Here is a 6,053-nt window from a genome sequence, read left to right on the forward strand (position 1 = left end):
CAGAATTCAATTCAAACTCGCCACCTTCATCCACAAAGCCCTCCACAGTGCAGCGCCCCCCTATATCGCCTCCCTCATCGCAATCCATCAACCAGCCCGGGCTCTCCGCTCTGCTAACGAAACCAGATTGAGCGCCCCGTTAATTCGAACTTCTCATTCCTGCCTCCAAGACTTCTCCAGAGCAGCACCGGTCCTCTGGAACGCACTACCAAAGGCTACCCGAGCAATCCAGGACTCGCAGAACTTCAGGCGTGCTCTAAAAACGCACCTCTTCAGGGAGGCATACCGCATACCCTAAACAAACCCCTCTGTACTCCGCCTGATAACATGCTCCCTGACCTACTGACTGCAATCCCTGCTAGCCATCATAAACCGCTCCTGCAGTCATACTGTTTCTGCCGTCACACGGCTAAATGTCTGACCATTGTCTGTATATAGCATCCTTCACTCTCCACCTCGCCATACCGTGCACATCTCCAGCCCTTTACCTTCTGTATCACCCCACTATTCGTAGTATGTAAGCTCGTTGGAGCAGGACCCTCACCCCTATTGTTTCCATCAATTGATTACTATATGTAACCGTGGTTCTGTAATGTTTGTACTTTTGTCTTTCTGTATCCCCCCTGTCTTTGTAAGCGCTGCAAAATATGTTGGCGCTATACAAATAAAGTTTATTATTATTAATCCCACGCCATAGTAAAAATACAGCGAAGGTTTAAAGCCTTGTCTTTTGCAGGCTACATAGCATTCAATTAGCGCTATGTAGAGAATGCAGGAAATGGCAGTGCCGTTTCCTCTATTGGACTCAGGAATCACGTGAACAGCGGCAACCCCTAGTGTGGCAGGGCTGCAGGGTCTTAGTAGACCCCAGCCCGGTTCTGACAGTGACTATATACACTATAGGGGCTATCTAGGCAGAAGAGGGTGGGGGGCTAAGAGATCTCTTAAGTATTACCTGGTTGCCCTACAGCACAAATGTCAAACACAAGACCTGTGGGCCAAATCCAGCACACCCCCTAATGTTCAGGCGCAGCTCTCATTAAAATCAATGCTTACAGCTCCAGTAGGCGGCGCAGGGCAGAGTCTGTGACCGCTGACCTCTGCGTTGAGGTGAGAGGTCAGTAGTCACAGAATCTGCAACGGCTACCTTAGGACGGGAGCTACAGATGGGATAAGTGTAAAGCTTGAAGGGATGCTGCCAAACCATAAGCCAGTGGAGGGTTGCTATTTGCCTCTGGCAGGGCAGGTTCCCTGGGATGATTATGGGGGTCACTATTACTACTGCAGCCACTATGGGGGTCACTATTACTACTGCAGCCACTAAGAGGGGCACTGTTACTGCTGGGGCCACTATAGAGGTAACTATTATTACTAGGACCACTATGGGGGTAACTATTATAACTGGGACCATTATGGTAGTCATTATGACTACTGGGGCCACTATGGGGGCACTGTTACTACTGCGGCTACTGTGGGAGCACTATTACTACTGGGACCGCTATGGGGTTCACCATTACTACTGCGGCCACTATGGGAGTCATTGTTTCTACTGGTGCTACTATGTGATGGGGGGACACAGTTAGAGCTTGTTTACACAGGCGTAAGCATGTTTTGGTCATAAAACACTGTGTATTTCCACGATTAAAAAATTGCTTACGTTCGCGTTTTTCAGCCACTCTGGTATGTTTTTATGTGTGTAAATACAGTGTTTTGGCCAAAAAGAATGCAGATAGGCTTATTGAAATGATGCACAAGTACGCAGTAAATCCAAAGATAGCTGCACCGCCTCTCTGAAACCAAGCTGCATGGAGCTTTCCATTTTTTTAACATTGCCATCAATGGGGGATGAACTCAAATGAAAAATATTCTGTTTGCATCTGTTTATGCTTCCCTTAAATAAACCGTTTAATACAGCTGCATATGTCTTTATTTAAGTGAATCCATTTAACAGATCTGCTATTAGCTTTAGTTATGCCCCATTTACACGGGACAAGCTGCCGTCAAATAATGCCCAACAGCGCGTCCCAGTGATGCTCGCTCCTGCACTATTACACAGGAGCGAGGATCGCTGGCATCATTGAAAATGCTGCTAGCATGGAGGACATGCAGGCCAGGTAGCGCTCTTTCCCCGCCAGCCTCCATTCACTTTAAGGAGACAGTTGTTCAGTTGTTCAGAAGACTGCTGTTTACACTGAATGACTGAACAACTCTGCATGCGTTCACACCGGACGATTATCGTTCAAATTGACGCTGGAATTTGAATGATTCTAAGCGATAGTCGTCTCGTCTAAATCGCCTTTTAGACATCCGTTTTTGGGGTTCGAAAAGAAAAAAGACGCATGAATTAATAAAGGGATAAAAGAAAGCTAATGTAAGCTGCTCTCTACTGCTGTTTCTAGTTTGGCTGTAAGGAATCTCATTAAACACTATGGATAGAAAAAAGAAAAAACACAAAGCCTCTTCCAAGCAGGGCACCTTTTTTTGGATACAAACTAGTTCTCCATTCCATTAGACAGTTTAATTGTTTCCTGTGGGGGTTGGTAACACAGTGACAAATGCTTTAAGGGTATTTTACACTATAATGCACAAGCCAAGTGGTGTGTTAGAACTACTTCCAAGGACATCTACACAATCTGATATTTCTGACTCATCGTCATTAATACTTTCGATGTGGCTGCAATCTCTATAAGGATACATTTATATGACCTACTCTGTAGTTATGGTGAAAGTGGCCCATAATACATAAAAAGATGCTACTTTTCATTATTGAGGTCATCTTCACACACGGAGGACCCACTGAGGACTCTTGGGCCGTGCTTGGGACCATGTGATGTTTCCGTGAATGAGAGGCATTTTTCAAAAACTCCTCCCATCACTTTATGTTCTCGGCTGTGTAAAACCAGCCTCAGTGAATGAAAGCGACTGAACGATCGGTATTTAAACGGAACAGTTAGCGAACGAGCCAAAGATGATTTATCATGCTTGCAGGAAATGAACGATAAGCAAACGAATGATCATTCTTTGTTCAATCGGCTGTGTTCACACTGAATGATAATCATTCATTTTTGCTGGTTCAAATGATTTTTGGAATGATGGTCATTCCATTTAAAATGGCCTTGAGGGTTCCTTCACACTGTCGCGTCTACGCATGCAAAATTTGCGTGCACAATACGCAGAGAATAGAGCCCATTGGTTTCAATGGGTTCATTTACATGACGTTTTTTGCGCGTGCATTTATCGCACGTGTAAAAAAAAATAGAATGTACTGGTTTTTTTTTGTGCATTTGCCTACCAAAGGGCCCTATAGAAGTAAAACGCAAGGGGATGCGCAAAATACAGCGCAAAACCAAAGAAAAAAGCGCACATCTGAACCTCATTCAGCTAAATAGCCTTTAAATCAGATGGAAGCATCGCGTGTGTATATGAACGGGCGTGCGCAAAAAAGCGCAGTACAATGCACAGGCACGTGTGCAAATCAGCCTTGTTCATAGTACAAACATGTTGTAATGAAGCTTGCGCATTTGCGCATATGCCCCTGGGAAGGAGTCGCCTATGTAAATTGCTATGCAAACAGAGCTGTCAGAGGAATGTCCACCTAGGACTGAGGCACCAAAAGCACTAATTGATTTAGCTTCCTGATAAAAGACAAATGTCACATGTCAACACAGGTGACACGTCCAGCACCGCTCTCACCCTGCAAGATATACAATACACAAGACATATCCATAGAGGTCAAAGTACAAAACTATGGCAAATATAGACCTCTTCTATGTAAGTAACTTGTCTTCCGACAGTGTTTATTACAGTTTTTTGAGGCACCTAAAAAATGGCAAATTTCATGGGTTTTTGCAAGCGGTTTATGGATGGTGTTTTTGTCAGGCGCTATTTTTTTCTATAGAGGAGTCTCGGGGAAAAAGCACGAAAAAATGCCAACCCTATAACATACTGTGCTTGATGAAAAGAAATACACGTACCCCAAAGAACGCAAGACAAGGGAAAAAACATATTTCCTGTTGATCAATAGTTATCACCTGGCTGTGGCGCAAAATGTCATTCGTGAAATTACCCTTAGGGCTAATGTTTTCTTGCCAGTGCCATAAAATCGCGTGAAAGGGTACCAGGGTAATTAGCGTCTTCTCGCCCATTCACACGACCGTGGAGTGTGGTTTTAAGCGAAAAAATATGTCGTTCCCCGGAAACCCTCGCTCGGCTTAAATGATTTCCAATGCCTAAACAGAGGCACCTGTAAGCTTTTCGCAGCATTGGCCACTGCAAAAATGCCTCCCCCTCCCTTTTTTCCCCTGCTCCCATAGGAGTCTATTGGACCCGCCGGCGTATATTGGCCAAAAGGTAGTTCCAGAACTATCTTTTTGCCCAATGTAAATGTGTTGGCGTGTATTTCGGTCGCATACGTTCCATTTTTTACGGTTCAATGTTTTTACACATGGTATATTTCCCCATGTGATTGGATGCATCGGAAACCAATGGTTCAGATGATCGCGTATATCAGCCGGGCATGAAAGCGCTGCCGTTTATGCGCTCATGTGAAGGAAGCCTTAGGGCTCACACCCACTTGTGTTTTTTAACACTGTAATATCGCTGCTTTTTTTTTTACGCGAATGTCAATGTCGATGTGATGCAGGAAACAAAACGTGGCATGTTCTATCTTTCATGCTCTCACATCGCCGCACCCATTTTTCTGAATGGGGCCAGCGGCAGCATCGCGCCAAGTGCCTAGTGGATGTGATGCCAGGTCTGCCATTGAAAACAATGCCCCATAAACTAATTTATGGGACCCAAGGATGATGGAACGGGGAGTCCGGGGAAGCATCTATCATACTCCCCCATTCCCTCATTGCCACACTGTGTTTCTGTGACATCAGAGCAGGCAACACCTGTAGGGATGAATGGGAGATGCAAGCGCAGAAAGAGTCAAACTGCTGGCGTGTGCTGACTCCGCTGGGAAACAGGGCTGGAACGAGGGAGCGGGTGATTATGAAAGATGTCTCCACAGGCTCCTCGTTCCATCACCTTGGAGCCCTATAACTTAGTTCATGGGGCTTAATGGTTATGACTGTGCCCTTTTAAAAGATACATAATAGTGATTCATAAAAAAAAAAATCAAAAAAGTAAAGAATTTTCATTTGTTACTAATACTTGTAGCACCTTCGATGCAACGGAAAGCAGCAAATACGCAAGAATCCACAGTTTACCATTTTGCAGCAATTCTTTTTTGCCGATCTGCTGCGGATTGTAATCACTGTATTTCAATATGGCCACGTGCCCCATCTGTAATTTGGATCTATCCAAAGCAACAGAATATTTATAAAGCACATGTTGCAGTATAAAATATCACCACCAGAGGCGCCAGAAGGATTTATGAAACTTGTTTCAAATGATCATTTCCTTTGCTTTGATATAATTTGCACAAATCCCAGGCACCGCATCCACCAATGTGCAATTATTGCAATTCTCACTTTCATTTTTTACTATTATTTATGCAAGTCTGTCCTACAACCATGTAGATACCAGGGAGCAAAGAAAGAAAGCAAAAAAATGTTTAGATACTTTTTTATGGTCCTTTTGGATTTGAAATTGACTTAATTCCTCCACAAATCCGCACCAAAATCTGCATGTAATACATGTCATACGTGTCATACATGTCATACATGCAGATATTGGTGAGGATCTCCATATCACAATTAGTAGTTGGGAGGGGCCATCAAAAGTTTAAAGTTGGAGAACTATGGGCAAGTTCATTTATATCTGTCACATCCTTTTCACGGCATCCAGGAGATTTGCCAACTTCTTCCCCAAAACCTCATAGAATTAGCATACCAAACCAAATATGCTGTTAGAGGGAAAGTATCAGCAGTATTATTTGTTACTCATTTAAACCAGATATCAATCACACTCCATTTTTCGAATCCATTTTTACTTTTTGATTGCTTTATTCTTTATGTCTTTATTCTGTTGTCTGTACATAACTATGGGGCGACTATTTTGTCTTTGCTGCGGAGATATGCTTTACAGCAGCCTCATGAGCCATAGAC

This window comes from Eleutherodactylus coqui, chromosome 13, assembly GCF_035609145.1.
Source record: "Eleutherodactylus coqui strain aEleCoq1 chromosome 13, aEleCoq1.hap1, whole genome shotgun sequence".
Lineage (NCBI taxonomy): Eukaryota > Metazoa > Chordata > Amphibia > Anura > Eleutherodactylidae > Eleutherodactylus > Eleutherodactylus coqui.